Raw genomic sequence first — 17,901 nt, 5'->3', positions numbered from 1 at the left:
CAGTGTTCTTCGGCAAAATTGTAACTGAGCCCACTCCCTTGGATGAGAAGCAACCCCACACATGAATAGTCTCAGGATGCTTTACTGTTGGCATGACTTATTGTAACTCTCGCCTTTCCTTCTCCAGACAATCATTTTTCCAGATGCCCCAAACAGTCTGAAGGGGGCTTCATCAGAGAAAAATAACTTTACCGCAGTCCTCTGCAGTCTGCAAAAAGTCCTACAAAAAGTTATTTTCTCTGATGAAGAGACGGAGGACAGAAGGAGATGGAGGGACATTATCCGCTTTAGCGACCCCTAATAGAAACAGCCAGAAAAAGAAGAAGAAGAAGAAGAAGAAAGAGGGGATGTAGTGAAAGAACTGGAAATGCAGAAGTAGTATTAAGAAGAACATGAAAGTGTTTGTGAAATGAGCTTATTACAGGCTTTAGTTATTTATCTTTTTCTTAAAAATCCATTTATATCCAACATACAAGTCCCTGTGTATTTTGTTACTATAAAAACAATAACGTATTAAGACAAGCACATTTCTATAAACCCTGCAGCCAGAATTCTGTCAGAGCTGCTGTTACAGAAATGTAATCAACACCTTCTGGTGTACTGAGGTATAAATGTCATTAATAACACAGGTAACTTGTTTGCTTCTGTAAAATACCCTACGTAGCATTATGAGAGTCTGACTTACTAGCTTACGGTTATTGCTCCACCGATACAATCAAATAACATTGTGCCTTTTAAGAAACAAGAAAAAACACATATTATGGTTTCTTCCCTCACACACAGTATGTGTTAATAAATGCAAAACATGTGAGTCAGCATAAAGAAAAAAAAGTGAGATTGGTGCCGAATATGTATGAGGCATGGTGGTGTAGTGGTTAGCTCTGTCGCCTTACAGCAAGAAGGTTCTGGGTTCGAGCCCAGCAGCTGATGGGGGCATTTCTGTGTAGAGTTCTCCCGGTGTCTATGTGGGTTTCCTCCTGGTGCTCAGGTTTCCCCCACAGCTCAAAAGACATGCGGTTAAGTTAACATAGGGCAGCCATGACCTGAAGGTTGGGCTGAAGGGCCCTTGAGCAAGGCACCGAACCCCCAACTGCTCCCTGGGCACTGTAGCATAGCTGCCCACTGCTCTGGGTATGTGTGTGTGCTCACTGAGAGTACGTACTGATAAATAAAGACTTCTTATCTTGTTGTTGTTGAGATAACTTGGCCGATAACTTGTGTTATATATATTTATACAAAACGTAAGTACAATTGATGTCCTGGCAATTAGAATTGCAGCCTAACTACTGGTTGTACAATGGCTCCATCTAGTGGTGAGATTACTGGCTACTACATCCTGTCACAAGATGCATCTGGTACATAATGGAGGCTTTCATGACCGAAGCATTATTTATCCATCCATCTATTATCTGTAGCCACTTATCCTGTTCTACAGGGTCGCAGGCAAGCTGGAGCCTATCCCAGCTGACTACGGGCGAAAGGCGGGGTACACCCTGGACAAGTCGCCAGGTCATCACAGGGCTGACACATAGACACAGACAACCATTCACACTCACATTCACACCTACGGTCAATTTACAGTCACCAGTTAACCTAACCTGCATGTCTTTGGACTGTGGGGGAAACCGGAGCACCCAGAGGAAACCCACGCAGACACGGGGAGAACATGCAAACTCCACACAGAAAGGCCCCCGTTGGCCCCGGGGCTTGAACCCAGAACCTTTTTGCTGTGAGGCAACAGTGCTAACCAAGTCAAGTCAAGTTTATTTGTATAGCGCTTTTAACAATAAACATTGTCGCAAAGCAGCTTTACATAATTTGAACGACGTAAAACATGAGCTAATTTTATCCCTAATCTATCCCCAATGAGCAAGCCTGTGGCGACGGTGGCAAGGACAAACTCCCTCAGACGACATGAGGAAGAAACTTCGAGAGGAACCAGACTCAAAAGAGAACCCATCCTCATTTGGGCAACAACAGACAGCCTGACTATAATATTAACAGTTTTAACATGAAGACAGTTTTGTTGATGTTATAACTCTTCATTGATGGAAACTTGAGTGCAAAACTGCTCATGACAACTGCAGTCCTAAAGTTAGCAAGTCAACTGTAGTCCTCAGCCATAAAAGCATTACTGTAAGTGTCCAGAGCGTCCTCCAGGTGTGACTTTCAACTGTCCTCATGGGGCCGTCCTCCACAGGAGCGATGCAATGAGACTCCAACCAGACACAGGGCACCAGGATGGATCAAGCAGGTCCACTACACAGGATGGATCAAGCAGGTGTAACCACTACACCACCGTGCCGCCCAGCATCATCATCATCATTATTATTATTATTCTCATCTCATTATCTGTAGCCGCTTTATCCTGTTCTACAGGGTCGCAGGCAAGCTGGAGCCTATCCCAGCTGACTACGGGCGAAAGGCGGGGTACACCCTGGACAAGTCGCCAGGTCATCACAGGGCTGACACATAGACACAGACAACCATTCACACTCTCATTCACACCTACGGTCAATTTAGAGTCACCAGTTAACCTAACCTGCATGTCTTTGGACTGTGGGGGAAACCGGAGCACCCGGAGGAAACCCACGCGGACACGGGGAGAACATGCAAACTCCACACAGAAAGGCCCTCACCGGCCACGGGGCTCGAACCCGGACCTTCTTGCTGTGAGGCGACAGCGCTAACCACTACACCACCGTGCCGCCTATTGTTAACTTAAGCAAGAGAAAAAAAAGAGGTGCTGGTGAAAGAACGACTGTTTGTAGCTGCTATAACATCACAGTGATTACAGGACTCCTCCCAGGGATATTCCACAACATTAAAAGACCTAATAAACTGAAACAATCCAATCGCTCACAAATTGATGTTTTCTAAGTGGAATAAAACGTGCTGTTCTGGGAAACTAATCATCTTCAGGGTGGAAATCATACCCCCCGGCACTGATTTAGCCATTTTCCTATAACAGCACATTCGATTGTTTTTTATTCATTATATCATTATAATACACCTGTTAATTAATCAGTACACGTGGCCCACAGCTAACTCTACCTGACAAACCAAATGAGAAACTACACAGAACCCCCTTATAAATGACTAAGATAAAATTAGCTAGCATTAATATTGGACTTTTGATATTAACCACACCAAACAGTGCCAGTGAGACCAGTTAGGGTCAAAGTGACACATTTGAATAAAACGAAGAGATCGCTTCACCTGAGACCCGTCTACAGGTTTCACCTTGGTATAGATGACTTGCAACCACGTGATCAAAATGTGCTACATCATGAGCGTCCGCCATGATGGTGGATATACAAAGCAACTAGGATGGCAGCCGCTGAAAGTGTGTCTGTAAACAATGCTGAATTTTCTCAGTATTACCACGATTTGATCGGTCGAGCAAAGATTTGATACAAAGAGAAGATAGATGTGTGTAGTTTTGACCCATATAATTTAAAAAAGTCAGACTTTTCTGAAGATAAGACACTTCTACTGACCATCGAATACCCAGATATCTGGTTTGGCTGCCGAAGAATCAAGTCCGACCTTGGACGAAACGTAGCCCATGTTCTGAGTGGGTGCCCAGTCTGGATTGTTTCTATCGTATAATTTGGCTGGTGCTCCTAGAAGCGAAATGGTAATACACATGTTAAAATTATAACAATGACCGAGTGAACCACGACAAGAGAGAACGCTCATTTTATAGCAAAATTCTAGCAACATGAAATAAAATTCTTCCATGATACTATGGAGAAAGCTTTTAAATCTCACCTGAGATAAAATGATTACTGCAAACACGAGCTGTTTTGGTTTTCGCCTCTGTTAGATCAGCCCTGCCGATGTTGTTCAGCCGTGCTCGTCTCCTCTCTGTACTAAGCCTCAGAGTTGCCTCGCCCTTTTTCCGAATCATGGACAGAATTCTAAAAAATTGGAACGTGCCATGGTCACGAGTACTGCTGTGACCACAACCATATACAGCACAAAGATACGGCAGAGCTAAAAGAACGCTTAAAGCAGTGGAAAAACAGAGTTGCGCCTGCATGACTATGTTTTGTATGGAATGTCACTTGACCCCGCATTTGTATATCCACCAACATGGCTGACATCCGGGTTTCTGTTTTACTTTGACGTCACTTGCAAGTCAAGGATAACCAACCATCAAGGCAGGAACTAATATACACATTTTGGGTTTAGGATATTAAAAGTGTAATTTATTGGGTAGGGCTGGGGTGAGTGGATCCCCAAAAGAATTGATTCATTAATTCCAGACATTTTAGAATCGAGAGTCGACTTCAAAGCTTTGGACTCGATTCCTTGTGATAGAATTAAAGAAATCTGGTATAGATCACATTATCACATTGCCTACAATATTTGCCATTTTTATGATTAGGATAGGCTATGCTAGCCTGGGTATGTTTTGTGTGTTTATATATATATATATATATATATATATATATATATATATATATCATTATCTCTAGCCGCTTTATCCTGTTCTACAGGGTCGCAGGCCTGTTATATGGGGGCGGCACGGTGGTGTAGTGGTTTGCACTGTCGCCTCACAGCAAAAAGGTCCTGGGTTTGAGCCCAGTGGCTGACGGGGGCCTTTCTGTGCGGAGTTTGCATGTTCTCCCCGTGTGCTCCGGTTTCCCCCACAGTCCAAAGACATGCAGGTTAGGTTAACTGGTGACTCTAAATTGACCGTAGGTGTGAATGGTTGTCTGTGTCTATGTGTCAGCCCTGCAATGATCTGGCGACTTGTCCAGGGTGTACCCTGCCTCTCGCCCATAGTCAGCTGGGATAGGCTCCAGCTTGCCTGTGACCCTGTAGGACTGATAATATGGATATATTATCGAGTCACTACGAAAACGTTTTAGAGTCCAAACGTTCGTTTTCCTGCACAAAATTAAATGTTACAGAAAAAAATGTTTGTATCTAAGCAGCATATTACATAAGAGCCCAGTTTTCAGATTAAAAAAGAAAATGTAATGAAGGCTGCTGGGTTTTAGTGCAACATTAAGAAGCGAGTGTGACAAAGTGTCCCGAAGAACTGTGGCTGGTACTGTAAGATCCTCAGTAAAACCTACAGCTCATTTCCTTATAAAACTGCACTCACTGTACCTGAGACTACTATATATATATATATATATATATATATATCATCTCATCTCATTATCTCTAGCCGCTTTATCCTTCTACAGGGTCGCAGGCAAGCTGGAGGCTATCCCAGCTGACTACGAGCGAAAGGCGGGGTACACCCTGGACAAGTCGCCAGGTCATCACAGGGCTGACACATAGACACAGACAACCATTCACACTCACATTCACACCTACGGTCAATTTACAGTCACCAGTTAACCTAACCTGCATGTCTTTGGACTGTGGGGGAAACCGGAGCACCCGGAGGAAACCCACGCGGACACGGGGAGAACATGTAAACTCCGCACAGAAAGGCCCTTGCCGGCCCCGGGGCTCGAACCCAGGACCTTCTTGCTGTGAGGCGACAGCGCTAACCACTACACCACCGTGTGTGTGTGTGTGTATATATATATATATATATATATATATATATTTTAAGTAACGGGTCGACTCGTCTCACACCAAATATTGACTATGTTTCATTTATTATGGCTTACTGCTTACTGTTTATAGTATTTTTAAGCCTTTTTTGGTCGACAGCATTTCCTTACATGTGCCTAAGACTTGGGTATAGAACTCTGCTGTGATACTGTACTGTACTATTTCATTGCAAAATTAAATATAATTAGGAAATCACTGGTCCTGTTTTCAATTTGGAATACAAAGCAGTTCAAAGCCAGTCCATGTGATTTAATTCATTTTACATGGTTTGTGTTGCCCAGTCTCTGTCCCTGTCTTGGTTTTTGGAATCGAGTGAATTATTGTGTGGAATCGATTCTTGGAATCAACTCCGCAGATTCATATCATTAGGAATCAGAATCGGACTCGACTCCAAAATCCCTGGAACCAAACAGCCCTCATATTCAGCATGAGTCATCAGGGCTGTGTTCCAAATCCATATTAAATGTCCAAATAGTACTCCATGGGCAACATGTGCCATTTTTAGTACTTGGATGCAGTGCTATAGGTTATTTAGGTATGCTACATTATTTAAAAAATGGATTCTTAAAAATTTTTATTTATTTATTAAATAATTTATTTATTTGAGGAAAAGGACTCACATAGCCATTTGCTGGATAGGCTGCGAAAGAAAAAACCCCCACAAAGAAACAAACAAACACTTATATGAGTACAGGAAGATAGCAGGCAAAGTCAGTTTCAACATTTCATCTCCTCAGTCAAATCAAGTGTTGATTAGTATTGTGCTGAAATGTGACCAGTTTATAACCTACATATTTTCGCCAACGATTTGCTTTGCTATAATATTTAAATAATATTGGCTGGCTTTTTTCGTGGTATATCAGATATATTCCATTCAGCTAGCATGATACTGAACGAGTCAAAGACAAGTAGCTGAATGGAATATATCTGATATACCACAAAAAAGCCAGCCAATATTATTATGATACATACACACTCTTCATATCAGCATTCTCGAAGGCCAAGGCTAGCTTACCCGCGACTCTTTGCTGTTAGCATGGCAGTCCAGTTAGCTTCCGCCTGGCGTAGCAGTAGCGTTAGCGAAGGTTGACGCTAGCTTACCTGTGACTTGATGCTGTTAGCACGGCAGTCTAGTTAGCTTCCAGCTGGTGTAGTGTTAGCGAAGGCCAACACTAGCACAGTCGAGCCGAATATTCTTCTTCTTCCTCTTATTATTATTATTATTATTATTATTATTATTATTATTATTATTATTATTATTTTCCCTGTGTAATTTACTTAGTTACTTTTAAAATTAACATTGACAACTACACACAACGGAGCAAGCTGGCAGCCAAAATTCTTTCAAAATCTTCTGCTTTTAACAAAGCAAACCTGGCAGCCATGTTTGTTTACAAATTTTCACTGTCGCTCCCTAATATGGAAGTTTTACGTCTTGACAATGTGCAATATTCTGACAATATTGCACGCTCATTCTCCATTGGGTAGTGTCATAATACACAGAGGATAAGCGATATGCTAACAATATTGCATGCTATCAATAAACCCGCTAGAAGGGAATAGAATACATGTTTTTATTCCATGGAAAAAGTGTCCTGTATGTATAATAATTACCGCCTAGTGGTAGCGTGTCCGCCTCTCGATCGGGAGATCGTGAGTCCTATTCATGGTCGGGTCATACCAAAGACCATCATAAAAATGGTACCTACTACCATCTTGCAAGGCACGCTGCAATACAGATGTGAGCGGGGAGTTAAACTCTCGTGGTTACCAGAGGACTAGCCCCCCACTGTAACCTTAGCTATGTAATAGGCGAGAGGCCGAGGGCTGTGGAAACGGAGATCGTCGCCACCCGATGCGCCACATGGCGCGGGAAGGACTTTAACTTTAAATGTATAATAATTATTAATATTGAATGTAACTGTAAAATCAATCAGTTCAGGATGAGTATTTTAAACTGTGCTTGGTGTAAATTCTCAAGGTACGTGGTACAGCTGCTGAAACTGATACTAACACGAGTAGCTAATATACAACCCTGATTCCAAAAAAGTTGGGACAAAGTACAAATTGTAAATAAAAACGGAATGCAATAATTTACAAATCTCAAAAACTGATATTGTATTCACAGTAGAACATAGACAACATATCAAATGTCGAAAGTGAGACATTTTGAAATTTCATGCCAAATATAGGCTCGTTTGAAATTTCATGACAGCAACACATCTCAAAAAAGTTGGGACGGGGCAATAAGAGGCTGAAAAAGTTAAAGGTACAAAAAAGGAACAGCTGGAGGACCAAATTGCAACTCATTAGGTCAATTGGCAATAGGTCATTAACATGACTGGGTATAAAAAGAGCATCTTGGAGTGGCAGCGGCTCTCAGAAGTAAAGCTGGGAAGAGGATCACCAATCCCCCTAATTCTGCGCCGACAGTGGAGCAATATCAGGAAGGAGTTCGACAGTGTAAAATTGCAAAGAGTTTGAACATATCATCATCTACAGTGCATAATATCATCAAAAGATTCAGAGAAACTTCCACATCATTGCATTCCGTTTTTATTTACAATTTGTACTTTGTCCCAACTTTTTTGGAATCGGAGTTGTAGTTGACTGCAAAATTTACATACATACACCACAGAACAGGACCGAAGCTGATTCCTATTGATATTACATATTACTTTCACAAAATTGGTATTACAGTGACACTTTATCACTATAAATGAAGTGATTAAAGGAACTAACTTGTCTCAAGGGTGTTGCACAACAATAAATGTAACAATGATCTTTCTCCCGTCTGTCCCTCTGAGTTACATGTCAATCCTGAGATCAAGATGCTGACGACTTCTGCTCCTCGGACCTGCCTGATCCATCCTGATGCCCTAAGTCTGGCTGGAGTCTCATCACATCGCTCCTGTGGAGGACGGCCCCATATGGACAGTTGAAAGTTGCACTTGGAGGATGCTCCTGACACTTACAGTAATGGCTTTTATGGCTGAGGACTTCAGTTGACTTGCTAACTTTAGGACTGCAGTTGTCATGAACTGTTTTGCACCCAAGTTTCCATCAATGAAGAGTTTATAACATCAACGAAACTGACTTCATGTTAAAACATAATGTTATAATCACATTGTCTGTTATCATCCAAATGAGGACGGGTTCCCTTTTGAGTCTGGTTCCTCTCGAGGTTTCTTCCTCATGTCATCTGAGGGAGTTTGTCCTTGTCCCCGTTGTCACAGGCTTGCTCATTGGGGATAGATTAGGGATAAAATTAGCTCATGTTTAAAGCCACTAAAATTCTGTAAAGCTGCTTTGCGACAATGCCTGTTGTTAAAAGCACTATACAAATAAACTTGACTTGACTTGACACTGAACAAGTGAAAAGTATGAAATGTCATTCATTGAGATTGTCCTCATTGGCAAATTGATGTGTCAGAATAAAACAACTTCTTCAGAAGATAGCTTTGAATCTGGTCACAGAGATACACCCTGACTGGAATGTCAGACTTACTTGGCACCATGTGTACACTTGTTCATGTCTAGGGGCAGTTTAAAGTACTCCGTTCACCTGCTGGCATTTTTAGGGAGGTAAGAGGAAACCAGCGAACCCAAAGGAAACCCACACAGACAGTGTTAGAACATGCACAAACTCCAAATGGACAGTAACCTGAGATCAGGAATGAGCCGAAGTCCCTGGAGCTGTGCCACCTGCACCACCTTGCAACTTCACCCTCATTATTTGCAAATATAATTATAAGTTGTAAATTGAATTAACAACAATTTCGACACAAACCGACTTCAACGCACCCTAAACAATCAACGAGGCATGTCCAACACAACATGGGGTTCTACATGCTGTTTGCGTGTGCTGTAGGTCTACTTGTTGTCTCTACTCTGGGACCTCTGATATTCGGAATTTCTACGGCAAAGCCCGCACGAAATGAGCAGAAGAAGAGCATTGTCCCTAATGAACTCCGTTTGAATAACTTCGGACATGGTCAGCTCACCATTTTCAATTCAATCCGGAGACTCGGATCAGAGCGCACATCATGCATTAAAACAAATAATATAAAGCGCATCAAATGGAGTAATTCCTACATGGTAACATACCTTTTCCTTCTGGTCCTCCTGGCAGGAGACATACAGCTTAACCTGGGCCCAGGGCTGGTGAATACACCAGCTGAGAAAGAGATCGACCTTCCGCCTCGACTGGTTGGACTGAAGCCCTCTGAACTCACTACGCTGGACTCTGGTGCGAAACATCTTGCTGCTCCGCTGATTGAATCAGACATCCTGACCGTTTCTCCAAGATCATTCCAAGCGCACGCACTTTCTAAACAAAGACAGACTCTATTTTTTCAAACTGTCAACCACGCAAAAGTAGTGTGGGACCCTACAGTAAAACCCAAAGGCATCTTTGGGGGTCATTTAAACATCCGTAGTCTGCTCCCCAAGCATGATGAAATTAGGACTTTATTAATTGACTCTAATCTTGACTTTCTCTATCTTGGTGAAACATGGCTACATAATAACATTTCAACCAGTTTAATCAGTGTCCCAGGATATCATTGTTTTAGAAAGGACCGAAATGTGGGAAGGGGACGGGGTGTGTTGATATATATCAAAGATTTGTTCAAATGTACAGAAATTAATCTCTGTGCGGATATAGCAATTGAATGTTTATGCATAAATGTCTCATTACCCCCAAATATGGAGTTTAACATCCTGGTTGTATACAACCCTCCTACAGGATGTGTCACAACCTTATGTGAGAACATGGATGCAATATTTAAAATCTTTAGACACAATCGCGAAATGCTTGTTTTTGGGGATTTTAACATTAACTGGCTGGATAAACAATGTAGAAAAAAATTCAAAGACTTGACATTTAAACATGATTTTCGTCAGTACAAATTGTAAATAAAAACGGAATGCAATGATGTGGAAGTTTCAAAATTCCATATTTTATTCAGAATAGAACATAGATGACATATCAAATGTTTAAACTGAGAAAATGTATCATTTAAAGAGAAAAATTAGGTGATTTTAAATTTCATGACAACAACACATCTCAAAAAAGTTGGGACAAGGCCATGTTTCCCACTGTGAGACATCCCCTTTTCTCTTTACAACAGTCTGTAAACGTCTGGGGACTGAGGAGACAAGTTGCTCAAGTTTAGGGATAGGAATGTTAACCCATTCTTGTCTAATGTAGGATTCTAGTTGCTCAACTGTCTTAGGTCTTTTTTGTCGTATCTTCCATTTTATGATGCAGCAAATGTTTTCTATGGGTGAAAGATCTGGAGATGCAGTTCAGAAGCCTGCATCTCTGTACCATCAGAGATGCAGGCTTCTGAACTGAGCGCTGATAACATCTTGGGTCGTCCTTCTCCTCTTTAGTCCGAATGACACGGCGTCCCTGATTTCCATAAAGAACTTCAAATTTTGATTCGTCTGACCACAGAACAGTTTTCCACTTTGCCACAATCCATTTTAAATGAGCCTTGGCCCAGAGAAGACGTCTGCGCTTCTGGATCATGTTTAGACACGGCTTCTTCTTTGAACTATAGAGTTTTAGCTGGCAACAGCGGATGGCACGGTGAATTGTGTTCACAGATAATGTTCTCTGGAAACAGGATAAAGCGGCGAGAGATAATGAGACGAGATGAGATGTCTTCCTTTTTGACACATATGGTATTTAAGTTGATGTGTGTTATGGAATAAGGGCTTGGTGTATTGTTTGTCTTATTAAACCCTAAACACTTTCAGTTCCACTGAAATGAGTCATACTCTCTTTGCCTGAAGCAGCCCTGATTTTTCTGTAGTGCCATGATGAATTAGTCCCATAGGAATTTTCATCCACACCCAAAACTCATCTCATCTCATTATCTCTAGCCGCTTTATCCTGTTCTACAGGGTCGCAGGCAAGCTGGAGCCTATCCCAGCTGACTACGGGCGAAAGGCGGGGTACACCCTGGACAAGTCGCCAGGTCATCACAGGACTGACACATAGACACAGACAACGATTCACACTCACATTCACACCTACGGTCAATTTAGAGTCACCAGTTAACCTAACCTGCATGTCTTTGGACTGTGGGGGAAACCGGAGCACCCGGAGGAAACCCACGCGGACACGGGGAGAACATGCAAACCCCGCACAGAAAGGCCCTCGCCGGCCACAGGGCTCGAACCCGGACCTTCTTGCTGTGAGGCAACAGCGCTAACCACTACACCACCGTGCCGCCCACACCCAAAACTATTAAACCAATATGTACAATATACTCATATACAATATTGCTACATGACAACTTGTGTATTGACTGTCTGACCTTGTACTAACATCATGACATTTACTTTACTATTTGTACAACATACTGTAAGTAATAGTGTTATATATGTTTCTTTGGCATTTTCCCCTCATAGTGGATGTGCTGTGGAATAGACCGGGTGAAACTGGAAACCATGAGCATGCACTCTTTTTTTTTTTTTTTTCCAGGCCTTATCTTAGGTTTTCATGACTTAGCTTGCCTTGTATTTAACAGTCATTCCACGAAATTGAGTCGTACATGAGCTGATAGTTGATGAGGCACTTAGCGCCAAGTTGGCTATAAGCTGTGTACAACAAGATTGAGTGGAATAACAGTTTCATTCTGTCCACATTCATTGGATTTTGAGAAACAGCATATTTTTATTTTTTGCAAATTCGATAAATAAAAACTTTATACAAAACATCTGACAAAATCATTTCTGCTTAGAATGTAAACAAACTGGTGAAATGACAGGAGCAATTTGTGAAAAATGCTATAATAATAATAATAATAATTATTATTATCTCATTTCATCTCATTATCTCTAGCCGCTTTATCCTGTTCTACAGGGTTGCAGGCAAGCTGGAGCCTATCCCAGCTGACTACGGGTGAAAGGCGGGGTACACCCTGGACAAGTCGCCAGGTCATCACAGGGCTGACACATAGACACAGACAACCATTCACACTCACATTCACACCTACGCTCGATTTAGAGTCATCAGTTAACCTAACCTGCATGTCTTTGGACTGTGGGGGAAACCGGAGCACCCGGAGGAAACCCACGCGGACACGGGGAGAACATGCAAACTCCTCACAGAAAGGCCCTCGCCGGCCACGGGGCTCGAACCCGGACCTTCTTGCTGTGAGGCGACAGCGCTAACCACTACACCACCGTGCCGCCCCATTATTATTATTATTATTGAAAATAAAAAATACGTTCTTGCCATCAAATACTTATATTTCATATTTTGTTGCTTTTTTTTGGAGGGGGTCTTCTTCTTCTTCCTTAGGGTTTTTTGGCGGTTGGCAAACCAACTTAAAGATGCTTTACCGCCACCAACTGGGCTGAAGTGTGGAACAACCGATGGGGAGGGGACTGTATTCTTTTAGCTATTTCTGTTTCTTTTAAATACTTTATAACACTTTTCGGGGTTTTGTTTTCGAGTAGAGTTTTTAATTCGTCCTCGGTTGATTCAGCAACACGCGCCGCCATTTTGTTTTTCTCTCCACACGGTATGTGAGCTGATATCCTAATAGTAGAGCAGCCAATCAAAGCATGTGATTGCTCATATCCAGTGAACGTGGATCGAATAATTCTCCTTACACAGTGCCTTGCATTAGTATTATCCCCTCTTGAGCTTTTCTACATATTGTAGTGCTACAACCCAGGACTTAAAGTTGGATAATATGTCATGACGGTAATCAAAATATCCTAAAAAAATTCTACATTTGGTGGAAAACCAACACTGCTCAGTACCATTAGAACACCATTCACCAACCACAGTGAAGCATGTTGGTGGTAGCATTATGCTGTGGGGATGTTATTCAAAAGCCCTAATAAACTCTGCCAAGTTTGTGGGGGTTTTTCGTCAAAAAACTGTATCGGATTCCAGAAGGTCATATAACAAACTTCACTTGACAGTGCTGACAGATGACTGAGCATGGTGATGAATAAGTTAATATTTATATATAAAAAAAAAAGGAATGGAAGAAATCCCAACAGGTGATGTGTTGGCAGCTGACCACCAGGGGTCAGTATTTAGCTAAAAGCACGTCAACAAACCTAATTGTAATGATTTCCCTTCAGTTTTTATACTTTGTACATTTACCTTTATCAAAAACATCAGATCATATTGTTTCCTCGGATGTCTCTGATATCGCTCATGTTTTTCCACAGTACATCCTGTAGAAGGATCTGTAGATGATGCCATTGCTACCAAGTTGTGGTCTGCTTCTGTCCCACTATTAACCTCAACCCTCACTGGTTTACCTCAGCAAAGTCAATATACAAAATCTATGTTCTCATTTGTACAAAATATTGATGACTGGCGCTAAAACAATACTTAGAAATGGACGGAGCAGTTGAGCGGCCAATAACTGATATTAGTGTAATGGTATTCATCTATTTTGCTTACACACACACACACACACACACACACGTCAGAGCATGGTGTGTTAAGCAGTGCTCTGTGTGTGTGTGTGGGGAGGTGAAGTCGTAATATTAGCATGGCTCCGGCACGTCCTACCCGGATTTGTAATAAGCACACTGCATGTATTATTCAGAACTGCACAGACAGGTTTCACTTCATGCTCCCATCACTCCTTGTGGCCTGTCCCCAGGGACCAGCATCCTAAATTGCTATTTCTAGTTGATATATTCCCTCTGCTATGGCCTTAAAATGTCCAAGGAGAGAAGAGTAGGGTGCTGGGTAGGGTCACGGTGTAGAGTCAGAGGTGTGCGGATGCTTATAGATTTATGCATTCATTCCAATACTATATTACAGCAATGCCACCTTTTCTCTTCCACAGTTATGAAAAAAAAAGACGCAAGGTTGTGATGATATTGTTTTCTGAATGTGTTCGGGTGAGTGTTATGGCTGTAGTTAGTTTTTGTACGTGTGTGTGTGTGTGTGTGTGTGTGTGTAAGAATGATAAGCTTGTGCAAATTTACTTATAAAGAATTGATGTTTAATGAACTGAACTTTTTTAATCCTCAGCTTGAACGCAGTTTCAGTTTTACAAAATACCTGTGGGAAGGTTTGTTTGACTCACCTTGTTGAGCACATTCCTTCCTTCTTCGAGTCATCCAATGCCATAATGCAATGGTGAAGCATTAACGAAATTTGCATTCCGTATCCCTTGATCTTTCATCGCAGCCAGTAGATTTGATCCATTAAACCAAGTCTCCATCTCGATAAGACACTTCAGTGTAATGTGTGGTCTTACTTTTCTACATCTTACCTCTGGAGACCATAAGAGCAATTTTCCAGCAGGTTCATTGTGACGTGAAACATGACCAGCAAATGTCAGATGACGCCTTCTTACAGTTAGAGAAATCTCAGGCAAGGATCCTTAGAGAGTTTTATTAGTCGTATGACTTCTCCGGGGGCGGCACGGTGGTGTAGTGGTTAGCGCTGTCGCCTCACAGCAAGAAGGTCCTGGGTTCGAGCCCCGTGGCCGGCGAGGGCCTTTCTGTGCGGAGTTTGCATGTTCTCCCCGTGTCCGCGTGGGTTTCCTCCGGGTGCTCCGGTTTTCCCCACAGTCCAAAGACATGCAGGTTAGGTTAACTGGTGACTCTAAATTGACTGTAGGTGTGAATGGTTGTCTGTGTCTATGTGTCAGCCCTGTGATGACCTGGCGACTTGTCCAGGGTGTACCCCGCCTTTCGCCCGTAGTCAGCTGGGATAGGCTCCAGCTTGCCTGCGACCCTGTAGAAGGATAAAGCGGCTAGAGATAATGAGATGAGATGACTTCTCCGGGAGATGTTATAAACTGCTCGTACCATTCTGGTATATGTGCCGTCCAGTCTTTTGCTGCGTTTTGAATTTAATGACCATGATTCAGAGCTAGGCGGCACGGTGGTGTAGTGGTTAGCGCTGTCGCCTCACAGCAAGAAGGTCCTGGGTTCGAGCCCCGGGGCCGGCGAGGGCCTTTCTGTGCGGAGTTTGCATGTTCTCCCCGTGTCCGCGTGGGTTTCCTCCGGGTGCTCCGGTTTCCCCCACAGTCCAAAGACATGCAGGTTAGGTTAACTGGTGACTCTAAATTGACCGTAGGTGTGAATGTGAGTGTGAATGGTTGTCTGTGTCTATGTGTCAGCCCTGTGATGACCTGGCGACTTGTCCAGGGTGTACCCCGCCTTTCGCCCGTAGTCAGCTGGGATAGGCTCCAGCTTGCCTGCGACCCTGTAGAAGGATAAAGCGGCTAGAGATAATGAGATGAGAATGAGATTCAGAGCTATAAAGCAAAATGAGCTCGATGAAGGCCTGAAAGACCTGCAAGTCATTGCCTGAAAGTCATCAAGGTACACGATGGATACTTTGAAGAAGCTAAAATATGGAACATATATTTTTTTTAAACACTTTTTTTTTGTTTACCACATTAGATTAGATTAGATAGAACTTTATTGATCCCTTTGGGAGGGTTCCCTCAGGGAAATTAAGATTCCAGCAGCATCATTACAGGATAAATAGAGAATAGAAAATAGAGAAAACTTCTAGATAAATTAAGTATTTACATATACAAATATAAAAAAATAAGATAAGAAAAAAAAGTCCAGCAGGAGAGGTATTGCACATTCATCTCATCTCATTATCTCTAGCCGCTTTATCCTGTTCTACAGGGTCGCAGGCAAGCTGGAGCCTATCCCAGCTGACTACGGGTGAAAGGCGGGGTACACCCTGGACAAGTCGCCAGGTCATCACAGGGCTGACACATAGACACAGACAACCATTCACACTCACATTCACACCTACGCTCAATTTAGAGTCACCAGTTAACCTAACCTGCATGTCTTTGGACTGTGGGGGAAACCGGAGCACCCGGAGGAAACCCACGCGGACAACATGCAAACTCCACACAGAAAGGCCCTCTCCGGCCACGGGGCTCGAACCCGGACCTTCTTGCTGTGAGGCGACAGCGCTAACCACTACACCATCGTGCCGCCGGTATTGCACATTATATTGCATATAATGCACATAATTCCATATATGTTCCAGATGTTATTTCATAGTTCTGATGTCTTCAGTATTGTTCTACAGTGTAGAAAATACAAAATACAGAAAAACCTATGAATGAATAGGTGTGTCCAAACTTTTGATTGATACTGTACATGCATGATTTTGGGAGGTCAGAAGAAACCAGAGAACCCGAAGAAACTCATGCGGACACGAGGAAAGCATGCAAAACTCCACACAGGCTCTTACTCGAACTCAGGATCGAGCTGTGAGGCAGCAACACTACCTTCTACACCACCATGCCACCCAGGCTTGTAGAACTTGAGTCTGATTTGTGCCCTAATTTTAAGGACTCGTGATTTGACTTGGACTTGAGCACTGATGACTTGGACTCGTCCATTAACAGTATTCGGACTTGTAAATTGGAGACGAGGACTGATTTTTTTTCTTTATTTTTTGTAACATGCCATAATAATTTGGCATAAGATATTTATATTTATATCTACATTAATTTTTATACTAATTTTGTCCAAGAGAATGCACATTCACCTGTTCATACGTCATGTTCAGGAACAAACTAACATTAAAGCGAGTCTCCCGCCCGTTGAAACTTCGTGTATTTTCTTTTGTATGAAAATTATTATAAATGATCAAATGTGAGCGTAAATAAACGACTAGAAATAAAAAATAATTTTCGAATAAAGGGATTACTTTTTGCCCGCGTAGTACTATAGCGCTGAATCACTCATTTCCGACCTAGTAAAGATCCAGGTCACTATCTGCCGATAAACAAACACGTGCTGTCACAGAACCGTGACATCGACCACATTTATAACTATTCATAACAGCAGTCACAAGTAATAGATATAATACAATATCTAAGTATATATACTATGGATTGACTAAATCTATCAGTGTATCTACACGATACATTACAATAATTTCTAAATATGTTCACCCTGCACATCACATGTAACGTGTTAGTTATGACGAGTTAGTCAGCCTGTCAGTGTAAATACTAGACTATATATATATATACACACATTGTAATCAGTAATGAGCGGAGTCGCCAATCAATCTGAAACTGACTAGGGTACGACTTTGATTATGTAATTCTTAATCAGAATTTACACATAGTTTATTTTTGATGAATAAAGATAGACAGATGATATATTGTGGATACAGAGATTGTTATAGGCGGCACGGTGGTGTAGTGGTTAGCGCTGTCGCCTCACAGCAAGAAGGTCCTGGGTTCGAGCCCCGGGGCCGGCAAGGGCCTTTCTGTGTGGAGTTTGCATGTTCTCCCCGTGTCCGCGTGGGTTTCCTCCGGGTGCTCC

At 42.3% G+C, this 17,901-nt stretch overlaps 1 long non-coding RNA gene across 1 annotated transcript in view; it reads right to left on the bottom strand.

The window, feature by feature from the left end:
* Window positions 1-3,860, bottom strand: part of LOC132897092 (uncharacterized) — a 69,136-nt gene extending 65,276 nt beyond the window's left edge. The window contains exons 1-2 of the long non-coding RNA XR_009656239.1: window positions 3,775-3,860; window positions 3,501-3,626 (exon numbers count right to left, since the gene is read on the bottom strand). This is a non-coding gene — a long non-coding RNA (uncharacterized LOC132897092). The remainder of the gene's footprint in view (window positions 1-3,500; window positions 3,627-3,774) is intronic.
* Between the last annotated feature and the right edge of the window lie 14,041 nt (window positions 3,861-17,901).

This window comes from Neoarius graeffei, chromosome 13 (genome assembly GCF_027579695.1).
Source record: "Neoarius graeffei isolate fNeoGra1 chromosome 13, fNeoGra1.pri, whole genome shotgun sequence".
Lineage (NCBI taxonomy): Eukaryota > Metazoa > Chordata > Actinopteri > Siluriformes > Ariidae > Neoarius > Neoarius graeffei.
Note: the sequence above shows the minus strand (reverse complement) of the source record. Positions and strands in the feature narration are given on the sequence as shown.